The 25,939-nt window shown below is 41.0% G+C and overlaps 1 protein-coding gene across 13 annotated transcripts in view; it reads left to right on the top strand.

Moving 5' to 3' along the window:
- Window positions 1–25,939, top strand: part of LRIG2 (leucine rich repeats and immunoglobulin like domains 2) — a 63,240-nt gene that overhangs the window by 9,191 nt on the left and 28,110 nt on the right. For 2 of the 13 annotated variants that reach the window (XM_027973238.3, XM_060412844.1), the window contains exon 1: window positions 2,621–2,816. The exons of the other annotated variants lie outside the window; for them this stretch is intronic. The gene's annotated coding sequence lies outside the window, so the exon portion shown is untranslated. Of the gene's footprint in view, window positions 1–2,620; window positions 2,817–25,939 lie in introns of those variants that run through there. 13 annotated transcript variants of the gene reach the window in all.

Raw genomic sequence — 25,939 nt, forward strand, 5'->3', positions numbered from 1 at the left:
GGGAGGATCCCCTGGAGAAGGAAATGGCAATCTACTCCAGCACTCTTGCCTGGAAAATCCCATGGATGGAAGAGCCTGATAGGCTACAGTCCATGGGGTCGCAAACAGTCGGACACGACTGAGCGATTTCACTTTCACTTTCTCCAATGCATGAAAGTGAAGTCATTCAGTCGTGTCCGACTCTTAGCAACCCCATGGACTGCAGCCTACCAGGCTCCTCTGTCCATGCGATTTTCCAGGCAAGAGTACTGGAGTGGGTCGCCATTGCCTTCTCCTTGTAATATAATGAGTAAGAGCTAAAATTGAAATCAAAAGCGAGTCCTGAGTCAGACCGTGATGTTGGACCAAGGTCAGATTTCACTAAGCAGAGCTTTGGTCATTGGCACAAAGCTGCCCACCAAGGAAAAAATTATGCAAGGACAGCAGAAAGTACCTCTTAGACCTCTGGTCACCAAGAATGTAGCCAGGGTGGGAGGAGAGGAGAACCAAGAAACTACTGAAATCGGGGAGTATAGTGTGAAGAAGACATTTGCTTTTGTGGATCAGTAATACCAGCTTACTGAAGACCAAGGAATACCCTGAAGAACCTTTATTAAAATGGATTGTGGAGTAATTAATTTAGGCGCAGTATCTGGTTTTAGATGCTACAATGGGGAAAAGCATGTTTGAGTTGATGAAGGAGCCACAGCTTACCATGAAACAATCACTAATGGCCATATGTGATTCAGACACAGAGCAGTTTATTCCTGAGGGAACAGCCACCCTAATGGACAGAAGCCACTGTAAGCTCTCTTTATGCCTGAAAAAGAGGACTGTCCACTTCCTCCAATAAATATCAAGTGAAAGCAAACAGTGTGTTTCGTATATAAGCCACATGGGTGTATCTTCTTGATAATTGAGATAGTCACCTGCTGAATATGTTTGTTACCCAGTCTCTGGTAAATGTTGTGGTTGAGAGGGAGCTCTTATATGGGCACCCCATATAACCTTACTGATGCAAAGCCAAGGGACAGATGTGGAAGCCTTTTGCATTTGCTGCTTCAGCTTGCCCTTTGAATCTTACATAAGTAAGTGAGTGTCAGTTGCCCAGTTGTGCCTGACTCTTTGCGACCCCATGGACTGCAGCCCATCAGGCTCCTCTGTCCATGAGATTTTCCAGGCAATGATACTGGAGTGGGTCGCCATTTCCTTCTCCAGGGGATCTTCCCAACCCAGGGATTGAACCCAGGTCTCCTGCACTGGAGGCAGATTCTATACCTACTGAGCTACAAGGGATCTTACATAGATGTCAATAAAAACATTAGGTTAGTAATAATGAGAAAAGGCAAAGGAGAGAGTCAAGGAACTGATCTTAGCAAGGCGAACATTTTTAAACAGGTTTTAGAAATGTGGGGAATAAAGCAAATACTTTTAGCAAAACAAAGGAAATAGGGAACAATCATGGGATCCAACCCATGGAAAGCAGAATGGAGAATGGAAGGCTTTAAGATGACTTTTAAGAAATGGGATGAATAAAGTGGACTTTAGTGGGGTTAAAACAAAGGCTTTAATCCTGCACTATCCAAGGCTGGGCAGGCTGAAGGGACCTCTTCCTGATCCCTGAAGAGTAAAGGGCCTTGAACCTGCTCTGTTTAGTTTGAAGAAGTCTAAAAGTCCAAAGACTGAGATTGCAGTGAGAAACGTGACCAGCAAATGCTTGAGTCATTGGTTAGGCAGATTAAATGGGGGTAAAAACTGACCCAACGGGGGTCTTCTCTGGCAGTCCAGTGGTTGGGAGGCCACATTTCCCACTTCCACTGCAGGGAGTGTAGGTTTGAACCCTGGTCGGGGAACTAGTATCCCGCATGCCTTGTGGCATGGATGAAAAGAAAAAAAAACTGACAAAGAGGACCAGGGTCCCTTGGCTCAGCCTGTGGTGGGAGTACCCTGAAACCTTTTGCAGTAGAGTGGATAATAGTCAGAAGGCAGAGAATTTCCCAGGAGGTTTTGATAGGAGACTATCTTGTCCTGTGGTACCAAAACCATTTGTGAAACCTGATGCAGCTGAGAACATGAAAACATAAGGGTTGATAGGATTATGAAAGTAGGAATGTTTAAACAGGCTTTATGTAAAAAAGCTGTGTCTCCTTTATCTGAATATTTTATGGGAATGGGTGTTACATCTGGATGGGGATTGCTTCCCTTACTTAGTATTATAAAATGAAAACCTGTTAATATCAGCCCTAGTGGAGGCTACAGTTAAGAATGTAAGGTGAAAGTTTGTAGGAGAATGATATGTTTGATCAGACTTTTACCTGATTATATAATGAGGATGGACATTGTGTCTGATCAGGGAACGTTTCTTCTACCACATAGTATCATAAAACAGAAGGCATGTAAATCTACCCTTCAAGCAATATTAATTGGACCTGCTAAGTGGGAGCCAATGAGATGGACCTTGGCTTGCTATTGCGCATTAATTGAAACTGCCACTATGACTAAAACTCATAAAGTAATCTTGAAATATGAAATAGTCATGATGTCTTGCATAATGTCTGATAAACACTCCAGGGGAGGGCAGTGCCCAAAAGAGCAATAAAGTGGAAATGGCTTAAACAGGATCATAGTGCCTGGGGAATGTGAGAAGGAGATCGTAAAGAGTAGGGAGCCTCTTTTCCCCTAGGACTGGCTCTGGAACTGTGTGAGGAGCTGCTGGGTTCTCTTGTCACCTAGCAGTGTCCTATAACTGACCAACAAAGAGTTGCTTAGGTTTTGAATGACAGTTGCAAGGTGAATGGACAGCATCCTATTTGGAAGGCCACCACTGATTGAAGAAGGTAAGAACATTAGCTGAATGGGTTGAGTTGCATGCTGTTTTCCTAGAGTAAGAATTGAACGGTGGTAAAAACCCTGTGTTTGAGTTTGACTCATGGGCAGTGGCCTGTGGCCAGGCCATATGGTCAGGCAGAAGAGCAGTGAAAACCTGGCCTATGTAAGGGATGCCCTCAAGGGGCAGAACTCTGTGGGAATTACTGTGGAAGTTTGAAGGGTGCATTAAAGTAGGACTTTCTTGATGCCCACCAGGAGAAGCCCCTTTTAGGTTCAGAGGTGAATAGGATCAATAAGCAAATATGCCTATGTGCTTTCTTGAGGTGCCCACCTGGGTCCCTGGATGAGTGGATATGGGGATACTGCAGGAATGCAGAGATAGTCTGAATCTATAGACAATTCTCTTGTACCCCTGAGGCACAAAATGATGATAATCATTGACAGAATAATGTTCTGTCTTCAAGTGAAAGAGACAGAGACAGCAGATGGTTATGTCAGATTGCTCTGGTGGAAAGGCTTGAACATAGCTGGTAAGTGAGCCTGGTGCTGATAGGCCTGAGGGGCTACAAATGAGTCCTGATAGAGTAGACACTGACTCTGGACCAGGCTTTGTTTACTTGATGGTAGATGCCAATGTTCAAGGGTGCTTTAAAAGAACCAGAAAGTGAAAGTTAAGTCGCTCAGTCGTGTCTGACTCTGCAACCCCGTGGACTGTAGCCCACCAGGCTCCTCCGTTCATGGGATTCTCCAGGCAAGAATACTGGAGTGGGTTGCCATTAACCGAAAGAGAAGATAATTGTACCAGTTTGGATGGTTGATCATCATCTCTTCAGACCAAAGAATATACCTTATAGCCCATAAGTCCTTATAGTCCCAACAGTGGGCAGAAAGAGATCCTCCTCAGGGTACTAGTTTGATGGAGAACTGGAATGGACAATTAAAACATTGGGTACTTAAGATGGGGGAGATAAAGACATGAAGGGCTGGCTTATTATATACCATCAAAATGTACTCACAGCATGGGGTGTGGTTAAAGGAGAGGCTGTACTCTATAGAGTTCTCTTTTGGTGAGTCTAGGGAAGAGGGTATGGAGTGACTATGCAATTTTTACCAAGGGAGAAGAATGCTGGTGTAATAACTATACTTTTTTCTTTCTTCTCCATATCATATCAGCTTTTTTCACCTGCTTGATGGAGTGGTTACCAGGACCAGGGCTGCAGATATAAGTGCTGGAAATGGAAGATTCTTAAGGAAGAAACTAACTCTAATTTAAAATTTGGGGTCAGGGTTGCTAAGTGGGGTGTGTTGTGCTTTCATTCCATCTTGCAAAATTGAGGTCAACAGTGAATTTCTCTGTATTGTCTGGTGGTAGAAATAGCCCAGTAGTTCTGTACCTATGTAACCTTACCCTAAATGAATGAGTGGATTGAAGGGGAGGAACTTGATAAACTAGTATTGCTGTTTGCTATCTAGATCAGCACAGTGGCTGAACCTGATGTTCCTTCTAAAGCTGGAAGAGTTTGGGTTGGAAGAGCTGAAGATAAGGAAATAAATGGGTTGTTACAGTGAGAGAAATCCAATATTAACACCTCAGAAGGCCTCAGAGTAGTAGATGATATCATATCTTAGTTCAGTTACACCAGACAACTAAAAGAATGAAATCGTATGTTTGCCTAGACCATACCTGCATTTGGAACCTGGCAAGATTAACTGGAAGCCTGCAAACCCAAGTGGCCTTGGCTGGAAATTTATTTTTCGTATCATATGATGACAGATGATCCAGTTGTTAATGACTGACTGGGATTCGAACAATGTGCCAGTGTCTTTTTTGAGTTGTGTGTCATTTTGCTGTAAAGGGGATTGGCCAGAGACCAAGAGTGTGGGCTGTGAAATACCGAAAATACGTGAATTGATCTCTGCCCCTGGTTCCTGGCACAGAGCTGAAACCTCTTGTGATTTCCAAAGTGAAGAGAGTATTTGGAATGCCTACTGGTCTAATATTTGTTCTTTGACCCTGATTCCTGACACAGAGCTCCTACATCTCTTGGGATTTCCTGGGTGATAGGAGTGTCTTTTGACCTAATGAGGTGACTGTTGGTAGGCCCCAGATAGCTTCAGGATGGGGGCTGGTCAGCAGAAAGACCAAGCTGTGGTTAGAAGCTTGGAACTTTTCAGCTGCGTTCCTCTGCCCCGCTCCGTCCTCCTGAAGGAGGAGAGGGGGTGGAGATGGAGGTACTACTTGATCATGCCTGTGTGGTGAATCCTCCATAAAAATCCTGAAAGTATGGAGTTGAGAGAGCTTCTGAGTTGATGAACACACCTGCTGGTAGGTATGCTGTGAGGGTGGTTCATCCCAACTCCACCGGGGCCTGAAGCTCCTGCACTGGACCCTGCTGGATCTCCCCGTGTGTGTCTTCATCTGGCTGTTTATCTGAGTCCTTTATCATATTTTCTTATTTTATAGTCAACTAGGAAACAGAAGTGTTTTCCTTAGTTCTGTGAACTGTTCTAGCAGGTGTTTGAATCCAAGGAGGGGGTCATGGAAACCTCCAGTTTGTAGCTAAGTCAGACAGAAGTTGTGGGTAACATGGGGACCTTCTATTTGTGATTGGTGTCTGAAGTGGGGATGGGGGCAGTCTTGTGGGACCAAAACCTTAGCTTATGGGGTCTGCACTCACTCTAGTGAGTGTCAGAATTGAATCGCAGGATATCCATTGGATTTTGGAGAATTGGTTCGTGTCGGGGGGGAAACCCCAAAATACCTGGTGTTAGGAGCATTGTGTGGATGAGTAAAGATAAAATTTTTTTTTCCTGGACAGAAACTTTATTTATTATTAGGTGCTGTCTATAAAAAATTTTTTATTTTGTAGTTGATTTACAGTGTTGTGTTTCAAGTGTACAGCAAAAGGATTCATTATGTACATATACATATATCTATTCTTTTTCAGGTTCTTTTAGCATGTAGATTATTGCAGAATATTGAGTAGAGTTCCCTGTGCTCTACAGTAGGCCCTTGTTGATTATTTTATATATAGTGTATATTTGCTACCCAAACTCCTAATTTATCCTTCCCTCCCATAAGTTTTGTTTTTAAAGTCTGTGATTCTGTTTTGTAAATAAGTTCATTTGTATTTTTTTTTTTAAGATTCCACATATAAGCAGTATGTGATATTTGCCGTTCTCTATCTGATTCAGTATGATAAATACTTCACTTAGTATGATAATCTCTAGATCCATCCGTGGTGCTGAAAATGGCATTACTTAATCCCTCTTTTTGGCCGAATAATATTCCACCGTGTATATGTACTACATTGCCTTTATCTATGCCTCTGTCAGTGGACATTTAAGTTGCTTTTGTGTCTTGGTTGTTGTAAATAGTGCTGCAGTGAACATTGGGATGCATGTATCTTTTCAAACTGTGGTTTCCTCTGGATATATGCCCAGGAGTGGGATTGCTGGATCATATGATAGCTCTAGTTTCAGTTTTTTAAGGAATCTCCATGCTTTTCTCCATAGTGGTTGTACCAGTTACAGGTTCTGGGTTTTTTTTGGTCATGTTACTTGGTTTGCAGGATCTTAGTTCCCTGACCAGGGATAGAAGCCAGGCCCCTCAGTAAAAGCACCAAGTCCTAATCACTGGACTGCCAGAGAATTCCCTAGATACTGTCTTTGCATCTGTATGTCAGAAACTTCTAAATTTTATTTGTTTATTTAAAAACTGACTGGATTCTTCATGAGTGCCGAGGGCTGTATCACATTGTTCTGATTTTACACCTCTACTACCTCCCATACACAAAATTGAAGGACCAGGTGTATTAGTCAATTTTTTATTTGTTTCAAGTAAGGGCATTAGAACCCCTCTTCTCCAACATTTATTTGTTTTTGTGGTCATGAGTACTGTGATATTGAATGGTTTGCCTTGGAGATGAACAGAGATCATTCTATCATTTTTGAGATTGCATCCAAGTGCTGCATTTTGGACTCTTGTTTACTATGATCACTCCATTTCTTCTAAGGAATTCTTGCTCACAGTAGTAGATATAATGGTCATCTGAGTTAAATTCACCCATGCCATTCCATTTTAGTTCACTGATTACTAAATGTTGATGTTCACTCTTGCCATCTCCTGTTTGACCACTTCCAACTTGCCTTGATCCACGGACCTAACATTCCAGGTTCCTATGCAGTATTGCTCTTTACAGCATTGGACTTTATGTCCATCACCAGTCACATCCACAACTGGTTGTTGTTTTTGCTTTGGCTCAGTCTCTTCATTCTTTCTGGAATTACTTCTCCACTGATCTCCGGTAGCATTTTGGACACCTACTGACATGGGGAGTTCATCTTTCAGGGTCCTTTCTTTTTGCCTTTTCACGCTGTTCACAGGGTTCTCAAGGCAAGAATACTGAAGTGGTTTGCCATTCCCTTCTCCAGTGGACCGCATTTTGTCAGAACTCTCCACTATGTCCCATCCATCTTGGGTGGCCCTACATGGCATGGCTCATAGTTTCATTGAGTTAGACAAGGCTGTGGTCCATGTGATCAGTTTGGTTAGTTTTCTGTGATTATGGTTTTCATTCTGTCTGCCCTCTGATGGATAAGGTTAAGAGGCTTATGGAAGCTTCCTGATGGGAGAGAGTGACTGACAGCGAAACTGGGTCTTGTTTTGATGGGCAGGGATATGCTCAGTAAATGTTTAATCCAATTTTCTTTTGAAGGGCGGGGCTGTGTTCTCTCCCTGTTATTTGACCTGAGGCCAAACTACGGTGGAGATGAAGATAATGGTGACCTCCTTTAAAAGGTCCCGGGCATGCACTGCGGCACTCAGTGCCCCGGACCCCGCAGCAGGCCACTGTCAATCCATGCCTCCGCAGGAGACTCCTGGACACTCATGGACAAGTCTGGATCAGTCTCTTATGGGATCACTGCTCCTTTCTCCTGGATCCTGGCACACCCAAGGTTCTGTTTATGCCCTCCAAGTTCTGGCTTCCTTATGATGGGGTTAATGGTGACCTCCTCCAAGAGGGCTTATGCCATACCCAGGTCTGCTGCACCCAGAGCCCCTGCCCCTGTTGCAGGCTGCTGCTGACCCATACCTTCGCAGGAGACACTCAAGCACAGTGCTGGCTCAGTCTCTGGGGGGTCTCTGGGTCCTAGTGTGCCCAGGGTTTGTTTGAGCCCTTTGAGTGTTTCTGGCGGGTATGGGGTTTGATTCTAAACGTGTTTTCACCCCTCCTACCATCTTGCTGTGGAGAAGGCAGTAGTACCCCACTCCAGTACTCTTGCCTGGAAAATCCCATGGACAGAGGAGTCTGGTGGGCTGCAGTCCATGGGGTCACTAAGAGTTGGACACGACTGAGTGACTTCACTTTCACTTTTCACTTAATGGCAACCCACTCCAGTGTTCTTGCCTGGAGAATCTCAGGGACAGGGGAGCCTGGTGGGCTGCCGTCTGTGGGGTCGCACAGAGTCGGACACGACTGAAGTGACTTAGCAACTTAGCAACCGTCTTGCTGGGGCTTCTCCTTTGCCCTTGGACATGGTGTATCTTTTTTTGGTGGGATCCAGCATTCTCCAGTTGATGGTTGTTTAGTAGTGAGTTGTAGTTTTGCAGTTCTTGCAGAAGATGAGCACAGATCCTTCTACTCTGCCATCTTATGCCACAAGATGGTATGGACCTAAAGAAGCAGAGAGGTGGCAAGAATACACAGAAGAGCTATACAAAAAAGATCTTCATACCTCAGATAACCACGATGGTGTGATCACTCACCTAGAGCCAGACATCCTGGAATGCAGAGTCAAGTGGGCCTTAGGAAGCATCACTACAAACAGTGCTAGTGGGGGTGATGGAATTCCAGTTGTGTTATTTCAAATCCTAAAAGATGATGCTGTGAAAGTGCTGCACTCAATATGCCAGAAAATTTGAAAGATGCAGCAGTGGCCACAGGACTGGAAAAGGTCAGTTTTCATTGCAATCCCAAAGAAAGGCAATGCCAAAGAACGTTCAAACTACTGCACAATTGCACTTATTTCACATGCTAGCAAAGTCATGCTCAAAATTCTGCAAGTCAGGCTTCAAACAGTACGTGAACCATGAACTTCCAGCTGTTCAAGCTGGATTGAGAAAAGGCAGAGGAACCAGAGATCAAATTGCCAACATCTGCTGGATCATCGAAAAAGCAAGAGAGTTCCAGAAAAACATCTGCCTTTCACTGTGTGGATCACAACTGTGGAAAATTCTTAAAGAGATGGGAATACCAGATCACCTGACCTGCCTCCTGAGAAATCTGTATGCAGGTCAAGCAGCAGCAGTTAGAACTGTACATGAAACAACAGACTGGTTCCAAATCGGGAAAGGAGTACATCATGACTATATATATTGTCATTCTGCTCATTTAACTTATATGCAGAATACATCATACGAAGTGCCAGGCTGGATGAAGCACAAGCTGGAAACAAGATTGCTGGGAGAAATATCAATAACCTCAGATATGCAGATGACACCACCCTTATGGCAGAAAGCAAAGAAGAACTAAAGAGCTTCTTGATGAAAGTGAGAGAGGAGAGTGAAAAAGTTGGCTTAAAACTCAGCATTCAGAAAACTAAGATCATGGCATCTGGTCCCATCACGTCATGGCAAATAGATGGGGAAACAGTGGAAACAGCATCAGACTTTATTTTGGGGGGCTCCAAAATCACTGCAGATGGTGATTGCAGCCATGAAATTAAAAGACACTTACTCCTTGGAAGAAAAGTTATGACCAACATAGACAGCATATTAAAAAGCAGGGCATTACTTTGCCAACAAAGATCCATCTAGTCAAAGCTATGGTTTTTCCAATAGTCATGTATGGATGTGACAGTTGGACTATAAAGCTGAGCACTGAAGAATTGATGCTTTTGAACTGTGGTGTTGGAGAAGATGCTTGAGAGTCCCTTAGTCAGCAAGGAGATCCAACCAGTCCATCCTAAAGGAAATCAGTCCTGAATATTCATTGGAAGGACTGATGCTGAAGCTGAAATTCCAATACTTTGGCCACCTGATGGGAAGAACTGACTCATTTGAAAAGACCCTGATGCTGGGAAATATTGAAGGCAGGAGGACAAGGGGACAACAGAGGATAAGAATGTTGGATGAAAAAAAAAAAAAGAATGTTGGATGGCATGACCGACTTGATGGACATGAGTTTGAGTAAGCTCCAGGAGTTGGCGATGAATAGGGAGGCCTGGTGTGCTACAGTTCATGGGGTTGCAAAGAGTCGGAAACACCTGAGCAAATGAACTGAACTGGTGGTCATGATAGCATCAAAAAATTAGGAAATACATGATTTTAGAGTTAAGGGCAATTCTGTAGATTAAGTATATTTAGCTTTATGCAAAACCTGTCACCTTGACTTTATTTTCATTTCTTGTTGACTGGTGGAAACTTCATCATGTAGTTGGGAACCACTGCTGGACTAGATTAATTGGATTTCATATACATTCTTTCGTGCAGTCACTCAGTCGTGTCTGACTCTGTGACCCCAGGGAATGCAGTACTCCAGGCTTCCCTTTTCTTTACCATCTCCCAAAGTTTGCTCAGACTCCTGTCCATCGAGTCAATGATGCCATTCAACCATCTCATCCTCTGTCGTTCCCTTCTGCCCTCAATCTTTCCCAGCACAAGGGTCTTTTCAAGTGAGTTAGCTCTTTGCATCAGGTGGCCAAAGGATTGGAGCTTCAGCTTCAGCATCAATCCTTCTAATGACTATTCAAGGTTGATTTCCTTTAGGATTGACTGGTATGATGTCCTTGCTGTCCAAGGGACTCTCAAGAGTCTTTTCCAGCACTGCAGTTCAAAAGTATCAATTCTTCAGCACTCAGTCTTCATTATGGTCCAACTCTCGCATCCATACATGACTACTGGAAAAACCATAGCTTTGACTATATGGACCTTTGTTGGCAAAGTGATGTCTCTGCTTTTTAATATGTTGTCTTGGTTGGTCATAGCTTTTCTTCCAAGGAGCAAGTGTCTCAATTTCATGGTTGCAGTCACCCATCCACAGTGATTTTGGAGCTCAAGAAAATAAAGTCTGTCACTATTTCCATTTTTTCCCCATTTATTTGCCATGAGGTGGTGAGACCAGATGCCATGATTTTAGATTTTTGAATGTTGAGTTTTAAGCCAGCTTTTTCACTCTCCTTTTCATCTTCATCAAGAGGCCCTCTTTACTTTCTGCCATTAGGGTGGTGACATCTGCACGTCTGAGGTTATTGATATTTCTCCTGGCAATCTTGATCCCAGCTTGTTCTTCATCCAGCCTGGCATTTCACATGATGTACTCTGCATATAAGTTAAATAAGGAGGGTGACAATATACAGCCTTGACATACTCCTTTCCCAACTTTGAACCAGTTCATTGTTCCATGTCCAGTTCTTAGTGTTGTTTCTTATCCCACATACAGATTTCTCAGAAGGCAGGTAAGGTGGTCTGGTATTTCCATCCTTTAAGAATTTCCACAGTTGTTGTGATCCACACAGGGAAAGCCTTTGGTATAGTCAATAAAGCAGATGTAGATGTTTTTTTGGAATTCCTTTGCATTTTCTGTCATCCAAAGAATGGTGGCAATTTGATCTCTGGTTCCTTTGCTTTTTCTAAATCTAGCTTCTACATCCGGAAGTTCTTGATTCACATATTGAAGCCTAACTTGAAGGATTTTGAACTTTACCTTGGTTGCGTGTGAAATGAGCATACTTGTAGAGTAGTTTGAACATTCTTTGACATTACCTTTCTTTGGAATTGGAATGATAACAGACCTTTTCCAGCCCTATGGCCACTGCTTAGTTTTCCAAATTTGCTGGCATATTGAGTGCAGCACTTTAACAGCATCATCTTTTAGGGTTTTAAATAGCTCATCTGGAATTCCAAGACCTCCACTAGCTTCGTTTGTGGTAATGCTTCCTAAGGTCCATTTGACTTTGCATTCTAGGATGTCTGGCTCTAGGTGAGTGAACACATTATCTGGGTCATTAAGACCTTTGTATAGTTCTTTTGTGTGTTCTTGCCACCTCTTAATCTCTTTAGCGTCTGTTAGGTCCTTGCCATTTCTGTCCTTTATTGTGCCTGTGTTTGCATGCAATGTTTCCTTGGTATCTCCAATTTTCTTGAAGAGATCTTTCGTAAATCTCTCTAATTGTTTTCTTCTATTTCTTTGTATTGTTCACTTAAGAAGGCTTTCCTCTCCCTCCTTGCTGTTTTGATTTACCATATAAACTCATTTTGACACTGAGAGTGCCTTTCTTATCACAATTTCCCTGGCATTGATTATCATCATCTAAATTATTTTTTGTTAATTTGGTAGGGGAAAATCATATTGGTTTAATTGCTTTTCTTTGTATAATTTGATTCTCTTAATATTAACTTTGCCTCCACTGCTTCCCTTGTCCTGAATGGCACTTACTTTTAGGTGTTAGAACCACTTGAAAAGAGGAGAGTAGTGTGCTCAGTATATCTTTGAGGAGTTTTATCTTTGACCTTTGGTCTTTTTGACGAGATCTTGCTGGGCAAGGGAACAGTAGTTAAGAGATGAAGACAGACAGACAAGGCTACTGCTGAACAGTGGTAAGGAAACCTAGGGTCATTTTACCTTGCTAGACTCCCCTGCATGTGAAGTCGCTTTGATTGTGTCCAACTTGCTGTAACCCTTTGAACTGTAGCCCGCCAAACTCCTCTGTTCATGGAACTCTCCAGGCGAGAATACTGGAGTGGGTTGCCACGCCCTCCTCTAGGGGATCTGCCCAACCCAGGGATTGAACCCATTTCTCTTATATCTCCTGCACTGTGAGACAGGTTCTTTACCTGGGAATCCCATAGACTCCCCTACCTAAACCTATTTCCTGACTCTCTTCTCCAGTGAGATATCCAAGGAGCTATTCAACAATCTACTAGTATGTCTTGCTGTGTTTATCTAAGACCTCACTTTTAAAATCTAATTTTAGAAAACATGCATAAATTATAAAAGGGCATATATTCTTATTAAAAGAAATAAGCAAAACAGAGGTGAATTAATTAGAAAAGCATCTATCCCTTCTTCTACCCCTTCTATCCTACCTTCCTGTGGTACAAATAGGGATTTACAGGAATTTCATCTTGATAATGAATACTGTTTAGTGACATTTTGGTGTCAGTGAGACTAAAGTGATCCTGTAAACTCCAAGAGGGATTGTATAACTCCTTTAATGCCTGTTTTATTCTGTGCTGCTTAGTGCAGTGCCTGGCATATGGTAGGTGTCAAATATTTGTTGACAGGTTTATTGTAAGGCGAGGAAAGGAAAAGAAAGAATCTTAGCAGAGCATCCTTTTGGGTATTAGATTTCTGGAGAAGCGCAGTGGTTCTCAGCCCTGGCTGCAGGTTAGACTACTCCTTGGAGAACCTTAGCACAATACCAGTGGTTGGGTCTCACACCCCAGTGATTCTGCTTTGATTGGTCTGAAGGAGACCCCTGCATCAGTGTTTTAGGCATTCCCTGGTCATGCTGATGTATAGTGGTGGTGACGAACCGCTGAACCATAAATGGTTGTTGCTTACTGAATGTTGATTGAAAGATCTGTGCTTTACGTAATTCTTTAAAAATCCTTTATGCTTTGGAAGAAACTTTTTTAGAGATTGTTGTCCTAATTATGTTTCATTATATTAAAAGTATTTTGCATTTCCTTATATACAGTATAAGGAAATAATATAATCAGTGCATGAATAATCAAAGAATTACTTGTACATTAAGGTAATCATTTGGCTTCCCCATGCTAGAAAATACATTTCTCTCATCTTAGGTTCATGACATTTTATGTAGTATACTTTCTTTATTAAAGACTGTTTAATCGTAATGGAGAACTGGCATTTAAGCAGTAGAGGAAACAAATCATATTAAATGATTAGCAAAAATGTTTTTAAAAAAATGAATGCATTTGTATGTTGTATTTTCTTTTTTCTGCCAAACTAAATGACACAGCTTGTTTATTCTGTATTATTCCAGTCATCAAAAATGTTAAGATGTTCCGCTGGTACAAATAAAAAAACAAAAGCAATTTAAGTAATTAGATTCCATCAAAATTATTCATTTCATATTTGGACTAAAAACCAGATTATTTAATGCAAGCTTTTTTCACTTTGCTGTAAACCTTTTTTTAAGTGTGTGTCTTCTTTTCCTCTGCTTCTCTTGTTGCTCCCCAACTTTTTCCCAAAAAGAGACTATAAAAAAAAAAAAAAGAGAGACTGTAACTATGTTGTTTGTAATAAACTTAAATACTGGAATAACTATCAGAATTACTAGTAGTGATGAATAGTTAAAAAGTTAAACCATAAACAGTGCAACATTAATGAAGTGTGATGTAAATAAATTTGTTGCTAAATGCTTCTTAACTTTGGATTTCTCTTATATGTTTTTATTTTTTGTATTTCCTTTTCAAAATCACTCTGACATCCTGCTTATATAATCAAAATTTTGGCAGATTGCAACCTGAAAAGCATAGCCAACCCTGAGCATAATTAGGCATATTTGAGGAGATACTAGACTTGGTGCCAGGGTAAGCTACGTGAGTATTAAGGAATGATGGATTATGTTAATAATGAGAAACCAGCTGATGCTTGGCTTTGATTAGATCTGCCTTCTCTGCCAATATTGTGACAAGATAACTTATATTGAACTTAATGCATATCTGTTCACTTCCCAAAATCTTTACAGTAACTTAATAATTATTAGGTTGGTGCAAAAGTAATTCCAGTTTTTCATTATTGAGCTTTGCCATTTGATACTGTAATACATTCTTAAATAAATGTGGTTATGTTATATATAATTTTAATACCCATTTCTCGCTTTTTCTTTTTTCTACTAATGGCTTGTATTTGCTGTTTATGTTTATCTTAAACTAGTAAAATGATGTTAGACAAAAAGCAAATTTGAGCAGTTTTCTTATTTGACTTCCAAATGGGTCGTAAAGCAGTGGAGACGCTTGCAACATCAACAAGCCTGTCGCTCAGGAACTCCTAACAAACATACGTTGCAGTGGTGGTTCAAGAAGTTTTGCAAAGGAGATGAGAGCCTTGAAGATGAGGAGCATAGTGGCTGCTCATCTGAAGTTGACAGTGACCAATTGAGAGGATCATTGAAGCTGACTCTCTTAAAACTACATGAGGAGTTGTTGAAGAACTCAGCATCAGCCGTTCTACAGTCATTTGGCATTTGAAGCAAATTGGAAAGGTGAAAAAACTCAGTAAGTGGGTGCCTGATGAGCTGACTGCAAATTGAAAAAGTTGTCATTTTGAAGTGTCATCTTATTCTACACAACAACAATGCACCATTTCTTGATTGGATTGTGGCGTGAGAAGATTGGATTGTGACTGAGAAGAAACTCCAAAGCACTTAGCCAAACTTGTACCAAAAAAAGGTCATTGTCACTGGTGCCAGTCTGATCTACTACAGCTTTCTGAATCCCAGCAGAATCTTTACATCTGAGAAGTATGCTCAGCAGATCGATGAGATGCACTGAAATCTGCAATGCCTGGAACTGGCACTGGTCAACAGAAAAGGCCCAGTTCTCTGCGACAACACCCAGCTGCAAGTTGCGCAACCAGTGCTTCAAAAGTTGGATGAGTTGGGCTATGAAGTTTTGCCTCATCCATCATACTCACTTGACCTCTCACCAACCGACTACCACTTAGTAAAGTATCTTGACAGCCTTTTGCTTCTACAACTAGGAGGATGTTTTCAAGAGTGTGTCGAATTGCAAAGCATGCATTTTTATGCTACAGGAGTAAACAAACTTAGTTCTTGTTGGCAAAAACATGTTGAAGATAATAGTTCCTATTTTAATTAATAAAGATGTTGTTTGAGCCTAGTTATACTGATTTAAAATTCATCATCTGAAACCACAAAGTTATGTTTGCACCAACCTAATATAGGAGGAAAGTTATGACCAATCTAGATAGCATATTGAAAAGCAGAGATATTACTTTGCCAACAAAGGTCCGTCTAGGCAAGGCTGTGGTTTTTCCAGTGGTCATGTATGGATGTGAGAGTTGAACTGTGAAGAAAGCTGAGTGCCGAAGAATTGATGCTTTTGAACTGTGATGTTGGAGAAGACTCTTGAGAGTCCCTTGGACTGCAAGGAGATCCAACCAGTCCATCCTAAAGGAGATCAGTCCTGGGTGTTCATTGGAAAGACTGATGCTGAAGCTGAAACTCCAATACTTTGGCCACCTCATGTGAAGAGTTGACTCATTGGAAAAGACCCTGATGCTGGGAGGGATTGGGGGCAGGAGGAGAAGGGGACAACAGAGGATGAAATGGCTGGATGGCATCACCGACTCGATGGACATGAGTTTGAGTGAACTCCGGGAGTTGGTGATGGACAGAGAGGCCTGGCATGCTGTGTTTTATGGGGTCGCAAAGAGTTGGACACTACTGAGTGACTGAACTGAACTGAATATAGTAAAATATAGTCTGTCCAAATATAAAATAGTCTGATACACAGATGTGAACCCAGTTGATACCCAGAAACTGATGATGGAATGTATCTTACCTTTCTGTATATTTTCATATAAGCAACAGCCTTTGTCCTGCTGTTGCTGAATTATTTTTTATTTTATTGAGTAAATGGAAAAAAAAATTGAAAACGTGGAATTACTCTGCAATGATGTAGATAGGTGGGGTGAGGGGAGGTGAGAGGGAGGTCCAAGAGGGAGGGGATATATGTATACATATAGCTGGTTCACTTCATTGTACAGCAGAAACACAATATTGCAAAGCAGTTAATATCCAATAAAAATAAAAGCATGGGATTAGTATGCCATGGTTTTGTACTGCTTACTAAAAATTCAGCTGTTCATTGGCTTGAAATTTGAGGGCCAGACACCGGGATATAAGGTGCAATTCACTGTTTCATAAGTCAGTCCAAAAACTAAGTCTAGTATATACGTATTTTACACTCTCTTTCTGAGGTATGTTACTAATTAAAAATACAAAAAAAATCTGATTATTATTTTTTCCTTTGTCCAGTGTCATAATTAACCTCATTGCGTCAATTTAGGACATTATTCTGAAGGAGATTCCTAATCTCTTTGAAAAGTAACAATTAAAATCTTTCCCAGTCACATCTTGGGCTAAAGATAGGTTTTATGTGTGAGTTTATTTTTAAATAATACTTTCCTCTGGTAAACTATTAAAAAAGTACAGGAGCATAAAAAGTGGTAAGGAAGGCTCACTGTTAACTGTTTCTTGGGTGTACTTCCACAAAGTTTTACATATGTGGCTTTCCCTTTTTGGGGGGCACAGATCACAGGGATTCTTTTATTTTTGTGGCTGAATAATATTTATATATGTATGTTTATAATACAGATATATAAATATATATAATATATATATAATATATAATTATATATAAATATATAAATACAGATACATGTGTGTATATATATATTCACATACATATACATATATTCTTATATTTCCTTTATCCATTCATCAGTGAGCACTTAGTTTCCACATCTTGGCTGTTTTAGATAATGCCACATTGAACACAAGGGGCCAATATCTCTTTAATGGTTTCATGGGGCATGACTTCAAGGTGGCGGAGTAGGAGGATGTGCACTCCTCTCCTCCTGCTGGTGTTGGAAGATCTCCTGTGGAGGCATGGGTTAGCAGTGGCCTGCCTCAGGGACGGAGGCATTGGCAGCAGCAGTCCTAGGAGGTGCCCCCTGGTGGAACCTTCCTGGAGGTCCTCCCTTTGCTTTAAGCAACCCTCCCCAATGGTGTTCTATGTACTATGTATAAATATCTCTTATTCTTTTGTTTTTAAAATTAAAATATGCAGTTGATATATACAGTATTATGTTCATTTCAGGTGTGCTACATAATGATATGACACTTGTGTACATTATGAAGTGATCACCATGATAAGTCTGGTGTCATGATAACCGTCTGTCTCTATAAAGTTATTACAGTATTATTGACTGTATTCCTGATGCTGTTCTTTTTACTGGCTGCAGAGATTTCCATTGTATGGAACTTTCATAAGTTATTTAATTGATCATGTTTTAATGGACATTTAGATTTCTTTTTATTTTATGGTTTTGCTATTATAGTAACTTCCTGGTGCAGTTCAGTTCAGTTGTTCAGTTGTGTCCGACTCTTTGTGACCCCATGAGCTGCAGCACGCCAGGCCTCCCTGTCCATCACGAACTCCCGGAGTTCACCCAAACCCATGTCCATTGAGTCGGTGATGCTATCCAAACATCTTATCCTCTGTCGTCCCCTTCTCCTCCTGCCCTCAATCTTTCCCAGCATCAGGGTCTTATTCAAATGAGTTAGCTCTTTGCATCAGGTGGCCAAAGTATTGGAGTTTCAGCTTCAACATCATTCCTTCCAATGAACACCCAGGGCTGATCTCCTTTAGGATGGACAGGTTGGATCTCCTTGCAGTCCAAGGGACTCTCAAGAGTCTTCTCCAACGCCACGGTTCAAAAGCATCAATTCTTCAGCGCTCAGCTTTCTTTATAGTCTAACTCTCACATCCATACATGACTACTGGAAACACCATAGCCTTGACTAGACAGACCTTTGTGGACAAAGTAATGTCTCTGCTTTTCAATATGCTGTCTAGGTTGATCATAACTTTCCTTCCAAGAAGTAAGCATCTTTTAATTTCATGGCTGCAATCACCATCTGCAGTGATTTTGGAGCCCCCAAAAATAAAGTCAGCCACTGTTTCCCCATCTATTTGCCATGAAGTGATGGGACCGGATGCCATGATCTTCGTTTTCTGAATGTTGAGATTTAAGCCAACTTTTTCTCTCTCTTCTTTCACTTTGATCAAGAGGCTCTTTAGTTCTTCACTTTCTGCCATAAGGGTGGTGTCATCTACATATCTGAGGTTATTGATATTTCTCCCGGCAGTCTTGATTCCAGCTTGTGCTTCCTTCAGCCTAGCGTTTCTCATGATGTACTCTGCATAGAAGTTAAATAAGCAGGGTGACAATATACAGCCTTGACATACACCTTTTCCTATTTGGAACCAGTCTGTTCCATGTCCAGTTCTAACTGTTGCTTCCTGACCTGCACACAGGTTTCTCAAGAGGCAGGTCAGGTGGTCTGGTATTCCCATCTCTTTCAGAATTTTCCACAGTTTATTGTGATCCACACAGTCAAAGGCTTTGGCATAGTCAGTAAAGCAGAAACAGATGTTTTTCTGGAACTCTTGCTTTTTCCATAATCCAGTGGATGTTGGCAATTTGATCTCTGGTTCCCTTGTCTTTTCTAAAACCAGCTTGAACATCTGGAAGTTCACGGTTCAAGTACTATTGAAGCCTGGCTTGGAGAGTTTTAAGCATTACTTTGCTAGCGTGTGAGATGAGTGCAGTTGTGTGGTAGTTTGAGCATTCTTTGGCATTGCCTTTCTTTGGGATTGGGATGAAAACTGACCTTTTCCAGTCCTGTGGATATTTGCTGCATTTTGCAAATTTGCTGGCATATTGAGTGCAGCACTTTCACAGCATCATCTTCCAGGATTTGAAATAGCTCAACTGGTATTCCATCACCTCCACTAGCTTTGTTCATAGTGATGCTTCCTAAGGCCCACTTGACTTCACATTCCAGGATGTCTGGCTCTAGGTGAGTGATCACACCATCGTGATTATCTGGGTCATGAAGATCTTTTTTGTACAGTTCTTCTGTGTATTCTTGCCACCTCTTCTTAATATCTTCTGCTTCTGTTAGGTCCCTATCATTTCTGTCCTTTATTGAGCCCATCTTTGCATGAAATGTTCCCTTGGTATCTCTAATTTTCTTGAAGAGATCTCTAGTCTTCCCCATTCTGTTGTTTTCCTCTATGTCTTTGCACTGATCGATGAGGAAGGCTTTCTTATCTCTCCTTGCTATTGTTTGGAACTCTGCATTCAAATGGATATTTCTTTCCTTTTCTCTTTCTCGTCCCTTGTTTTCACAGCTATTTGTAAGGACTCCTCAGACAGCCATTTTACTTTTCTGCATTTCTTTTTCTTGGGGATGGTCTTGATCCCTGTCTCTTGTACAATGTCATGAACCTCCATCCACAGTTCATCAGGCACTCTATCTATCAGATCTAGTCCCTTAAATCTATTTCTCAATTCCACTGTATGGTCATAAGGGATTTGATTTAGGTCATACCTGAATGGTCTGGTGGTTTTCCCCACGTTCTTCAATTTCAGTCTGAATTTGACAATAAGGAGTCATGATCTGAGCCACAATCAGCTCCTGGTCTTGGTTCTGCTGACTGTATAGAGCTTCTCCATCTTTGGCTGCAAATAATATATCAATCTGATTTCAGTGTTGACCATCTGGTGATGTCCATGTGTAGAGTCTTCTCTTGTGTTGTTGGAAGACGGTGTTTGCTATGACCAGTGCATTTTCTTGGCAAAACTCTATCAGTCTTTGCCCTGCTTCATTCTGTACTCCAAGGCCAAATTTGCCTGTTACTCCAGGTGTTTCTTGACTTCCTACTTTTGCATTCCAGTCCCCTATAATGAAAAGGACATCATTTTTGGGTGTTAGTTCTAGAAGATCTTGTAGGTGTTCATAGAACTGTTCAGCTTCAGCTTCTTCAGCGTTACTGGTAGGTATCTCTTAGTAATTATATGGCTGTATATGTAGAATGGATTCTTCGAAGTACTACTGGGTTATTCTAAAACCTTGTGATATAGGTTTCTTGCTCAGTCATGTCTGACTCTCTGAAATCCCATGGACTTTTTAGCCTGTCAGGTTCCTCTGTCTATGGAATTTTTCAGGCAAGAATACTGGAATGGGTTGCCATTTCCTCCTCCAGGGAATCTTCCCCACCCAAGGCTCAAACCCACATTTCCTGCATTGGCAGGTGGATTCTTTACCACTGAGCCACCCGGGAAGCCCTTGTGATGTAGGTTTTTACCTCAATAATTTGACCAAATCTTTGGTGGACTGCCTTATCAGTTGCATTTTTCTCATGAAATTGGAATTCAGAAGCAATATATAGTTTATTAACTTTAATAAACTAATTTAGGGGAGTAGTTCCAGTTAATTAAAAATTTCCCAAGACTTCCTTGGTGATCTAATGGTTAAGACTCTGTGCTTCCAATGCAGAGGGTTCTATGCCTGGGATGGGAAATAAGATCCCACATTCTGTGGCATGACCAAAAAAAAAAAGATTTTACCTTGGGAAGTGGATTATGCCTTTGTATAGGAAAAAAAAAAAAAAACTTAGAAGAGGTGATAGTGTTGAACCATCATTCTATTTCAAATCTAGTTTTCTTGGGCTCCAAAATCACTGCAGATTGTGACTACAGCTGAAAGTAAAAGACACTTGCTCCTTGAAAGAAAAGCTATGACAAACCTAGATAGCATGTTAAAAAGCAGAGACATTACTTTGCCTACAAAGATCCATACAGTCAAAGCTGTGGTTGTTCCAATAGTCATGTATGGATGTGAGCGTTGGACCATAATGAAGGCTGAGTGCTGAAGAATTGATACTTTTGAACTGTAGTGCTGGGGAAAACTCTTGGGAGTCTCTTGGACAGCTAGGAAGTCATACCAGTCAATCCTAAAGGAAATCAACCCTGAATAGTCATTAGAAGGATTGATGCTGAAGCTGAAGCTCCAATACTTTGGCCACCTGATGCACAGAGCTAACTCACTTGAAAAAACCCTTGTGCTGGGAAAGACTGAAGGCGGGAGGAGAAGGGGACGACAGAAGTCGAGATGGTTGGATGGCATTATCAACTCAATGGACATGAGTTTGAGCAAGCTCCAGGAGATAGTGATAGACGGGGAAGCCTGGCATGCTGCAGTTCACGGGGTCACAAAGAATCGGATACAACTGAGTGACTGAACAGCAATTATGTAATTAGCTACTGTTTACACACTGACCTGTATTCTAAACATTTTATCTGTATTCATTTAATCATCTGAGCCATCTACTGAGGTTGTTGCTATTAATAGTATCCTTATTTAATGGTAGATAAGACTCAAGTTTAGAGAGGTTAAATGAGTTGCCCCAGGTACAAAGTCTGGGCATGCAGAAACTCTATTCTTAAATGTAACTGTAGAATTTTTATTTTTTGTTTTGTTGTTTGGTCCCCACAATGAAGCAGTATTTTCAGTCATTAAGATCCCTGAGAAAGATAATGGAAGAAATGATACGCCTCTTATTCTTGAAGTTAATGCTCCCATTTTCCTACCACCTTCAACTTTTTGTATTCATATAAAAAGTGTTACACAATGTATTGCAAATAAGTAATGCAAATGAAGGATAGAAACTTTAATTTGGAGTAGCATTATGTTTCATGCCATAATACAGTCTTATTTATACTAAAAGATGTTTGCCCAATATCTCCAGCCATGCCTTTTGTTGTCTGGTTGCTAAGTTGTGTCCGTCTCTTTGCTACCCCATGAACTGCAGCACCCTAGGCCTCCCTGTCCCTCACCATCTCCCAGAGTTCGCCAGAGTTCATGTCCATTGAATCAGTGATGATGCCATCCAACCATCTCTTCTGTCATCCTCTTCTCCTGTCTTCAGTCTTTCCCAGCATCAGGGTCTTTTCGAATGAATCGCTCTTCGCATCAGGTGGCCAAAGTATTGGAGCTTCAGCATCAATCCTTCCAACGAATATTCAAGGTTGATTTCATTTAGGATTGACAGTTCAACCAAACAAGCAAAAATGCTTCCAGGAAGCACTTATTTGTAAAGGAGCTTGTCATACTTTCACACACATCTATCTCATTTACTCCTATTTCGGACAGTTCTAACAGGCACTGGGTTTTCTAGCCTATGATAGTTGATAAGAAGCAACAAATTAGAAAAAAAGGCAAGTAGTACTGTTAGAGACAGGAAGACTGACAATTCCAAGAAGGGATAGCTTTTGTGTACAGCCATTAGTGGTAAAGGAAAAGTGAACCTATAAGCAGACAGCATTTCGAGCTGTTTAGGAGTCTTTGTCTTTAGTGTGCTCCAAGAGCCCTTAAGGCTGATTGAACATCAGCCTGTTAAATCATAGTGCTATAATTTACCAAAATGATAATCCTGAGTATTATTTTTAAAAGTAAATTATGCTGGATACACTCTAATTAGCAAAACAGGGATTTCCATGTACAGAAAAAAAAGAGTGAATTATACTGAATAAATACATAAAGCATTGTCATACCCAAACTATTGGGCTTAATATATATTGTTACTATCTTATAACTTTTGCAAAGAGCCCCTTTATCAGAAATTTTGTTATTGTTGAAGTTCACAGTTCAGAACTATTAGTGCTACATATTCTGAAAAACAAAAGATATTGATGATGGCTCAAAACTGTATATATATGACTGGACAGAAGAAAACTCCAGTGTCTCCAGTGCTCCAGGACTTCTTTGCAATTAGCTTGCAGGACTTGATTCTCCTCAAACTGTTGTGATCACCCTGCATATCCTATAAATTATTTACACCCTGATGATGCTAAATGGCTGCGTTAATGGCACCTCTGGCTCCACATGATATCAAGAACTTAAATAATTCATCTTTTATTACAGCTGCATCCCAGTAGATTAGCATGAGTGAGAGCTGAGTGTCACACTGAGCTAAGGCCTTTGCTCAGGTCTTTTTTCTCCAAATATCATATCAGTAAATATTCAGATATTAGTGCTGTTAAAAAATAAAGATTATTGACTGTTAGAAAGCTAGACTCTTTAAGTCATGTTTATGAGGCATTAAATTGCTTCACCTATTTAAGTGTATTTTAAGGATGCTTCAAGGGGCGAATCTTGGAAAGACAGTTCTCCATTTTAGGACTTTCACTTGAGAAACAAGCTAGTGTTTACTGAACTGAACGTAATTAATGACTGGCCATTGGCAAGGACAGTGTGAGACCTTAATTTTCAAAGTTACTCAGATTGTTAATCTCAAGGGTTTTATATCTGATATTTGAAGTCTTCAAATTTGTCTTCTTTGGACTTTTTGGAGTACTTTTTTTAAAAAAAAAAGGAAGGTAAGCTTATGGAGAGCAAGTGTGTGTGTGTGTGTGTGTGTGTGTGTGTATGTACGTGTGCGTGCATGCATACACACCTCCGTATGCCTGTGGGTGTGCTAAGTTGCTTCACTCATGTCCGACCCTTTGCAACGCCATAGACTATATAGCCCACTAGGCTCCTTTGTCCATGGGATTCTCCAGGCTGGAGAATGGTTACCACATTAATACTGGAGTGGGTTACCACGTTCTCCTCCAGGGGATCGTCCCAACTCAGGGATCAAACCTACATCTACTTATGTCTCATTGGCAGGCAGGTTCTTTGCCACTATTGCCACCTGGGAAGCCCCTTCACACGCCCATGTAACATTAAATGCCAGAGTGAAACTAAGATATAAAAAAGTTAATTTACACCTTTTCCATGAAGGGTAGTAGTTGAGTTGATGTTGAATTCGTGTTTACTCTTGTGAAGTGACTCCACAGAGTACTATAAATGCTGCTTTTGAAAAAGACAAAAAGATAACTGAAGTTGACAGTGGTTGTAACCTTAGCACTTGCACAGTACCTGGCATATGGTTCGGTAAATGCTTATTGCATAAATATCTGATGATCAGATCAATCCGTATAATTATAGTTACACACCTGATAGTTTGATAGAGCAGCTCTTTGATTTATATGATTTATGGCACCCCACTCCAGTACTCTTGCCTGGAGAATCCCATGGTCGGAGGAGCCTGGTGGGCTACAGTCCATGGGGTCGCTAAGAGGCGGAGACGACTGAGCGACTTCACTGTCACTTTTCCCTTTCATGCATTGGAGAGGGAAATGGCAACGCACTCCAGTGTTCTTCGCCTGGAGAATCCCAGGGATGGGGGAGCCTGTTGGGCTGCTGTCTATGGGGTCGCACAGAGTTGGACACGACTGACGTGACTTAGCAGTAGCAATGTATGATTTATACTAGTTGCTTTATATAATACTGCTACTTCGGGGAGCGAATTTCGGTTTGCTCTATTTTTTAATCTGTACTATGTGGATTTGTGGCAGAAAAGTCCAGAGAGCCTCATTATATGGGGTTCTGTGAGGCATATATTCTTAAGACAGCATTAGTCTGTAGAGAGGCTCCAGAGTTTTTCAGGTATCTCTGCGTTCCACTGAAAATCCTTAGAGGTTCTTCAAACATACAGAGAAAATTATTCTTTACTCCAGTCAAGACACTGGACAGTTTTCACTGATACTGCATACATAGTGGTTTATTCTATATATAAGTTGAGTTTCATTTGATTGCTTTAGATTTCTTTAATAATGGTTTTCTTTAAAACTGATTGTCTGGTCATCATTGACATCCATGAGAGAACTGTAGGGGATCGTACAGCCAAAAGTTATACTGTCAAGGAGATTAGGGTTTGGAAAGGCATTAGAGGCACTGAATAAAATGAAAGCCCTTAATCTGTAAAAGGAAAAAAACCCTAATTTCCAGAAAGCATGAGATATAGAATTAAATCATACTATGGTATCCTACTATACAGATGATGTTAGCTCTCTGTTTGCCAGACCAGCCACCTTGAAGCAGAATATGGAGTATCTAACTTAAATTAGAACAGTTGAATTTCTCCTTCAGTTGAAGCACCACAGTAAATAAATATCTTTTCGCTTGTATAAATATGAAATGCTGTGTTTATTGTTCAGTAACACGTGTGAATTGGATGAAAGTGTCTGCATAAGGGCAGCAAGAGACACACAGATGTAAAGAACAGGCCCTGTGGGAGAAGGCTGGGATGGGATGATTTGAGACGATAGCATTGAAACGTGTGTATTATCGTATATAACATAGACGACCAGGGCAAGTTTGATGTGAAGCAGGGAACCCAAAGGCAGCGCTCTAGGACAGCCCAGAGAGAGGGGGTGGGGAGAGAGGCAGAAGAGGGGTTCAGGATGGGGGGCACGTGTATACCTATGGCTGATGCATGGCGAAAACCGTCACAATATTGTGATGTAATTACTCTCCAATCAAAATTAAATAAAAGAAAGTGCATATAAGATTTTTATATGGAGTGAATTCATATTTTTATTTCTTGACATTTTCCAACACATCCCTCCATTCATGAGTGTCTTTGAGCTGATATCTGGTGCCACATATCTTAGAA

This window comes from Ovis aries, chromosome 1, assembly GCF_016772045.2.
Source record: "Ovis aries strain OAR_USU_Benz2616 breed Rambouillet chromosome 1, ARS-UI_Ramb_v3.0, whole genome shotgun sequence".
NCBI classification, from domain to species: Eukaryota; Metazoa; Chordata; class Mammalia; order Artiodactyla; family Bovidae; genus Ovis; species Ovis aries.